A 915-nucleotide genomic window follows, 5' to 3' on the forward strand; every position below is an offset into this window, starting at 1 on the left:
CCCTTTTTAATGTGGCCACTAGAAAATATAAAATTACACGTATGGCTCATGTTATATCCCAGAACCTCTGGGCCTCTAATCCTAGTCCTTTCTCCCCAACAACCTACTCCACCAGAACCAGTGACCACATCTTTTAGTTAGTCTTTAGTCCACCCTGGGGAGGAGAAGCAGGAGGAGCTGGGCAGAGGAGAGGACAAACACTGGAAATGACACCCCACCCCTATGACCCACTACCCTGGGCATACAGACCCACTAAGTCTTTCTGCTCAGGTTAGAGGCCTTGGGCCAGGGGCTTCTATCTCTCTGATGAAGAGCCACAGGGATTTACTGGACATCTAATGACCCAGTGATCCAGGCTTTAAGTACTTTGATGTAACCAAAATTGGCCATTAATGAGAGGTCTTATATTGTAGCCCCTTCTTAAATGCCCGCCACATGCGCTGTGTTACATGAACCAAGAAGAGGAGAATGCAGAGGAGAGGCATGGCCCTCTTTCTTGTCTCTGCTTCCCTCTTCCATGAGAGCATGAAAACCAACTCTTTCCACATGGGGAGGAATATAGAACCATCTGGTGTGGAGAAAAGGGGATATATTTAGTCTGAAGCAAATCTTTAGCAGAGCCATAGAATCAAAGAGGGTCATAGCTATTTGGGAGCTTAGAGACAGTGGATCCCAATGGTTTCAGATAGGTTTATAGTATTGCCTCCAGGGTCACTGTGAGGAGGAGAAGGGGGTCAGAAGGACAGCACCTGATTCCCCATGTCCTTTTCAGCCTGGTTTGGAGTAAGATTTTGTTTAAATAAGAGGCTTGAAAATCACTGAAATAGCCCATAAATCATGTGTTGCAGAAACAGAGTTTTGGAAAGATGGTGGCTTAGGCCCAAGGTGATGCATTAGTGAGTGGCAGCCTGGGGG

This window comes from Cebus imitator, unplaced genomic scaffold (genome assembly GCF_001604975.1).
Source record: "Cebus imitator isolate Cc_AM_T3 unplaced genomic scaffold, Cebus_imitator-1.0 Scaffold299, whole genome shotgun sequence".
Lineage (NCBI taxonomy): Eukaryota > Metazoa > Chordata > Mammalia > Primates > Cebidae > Cebus > Cebus imitator.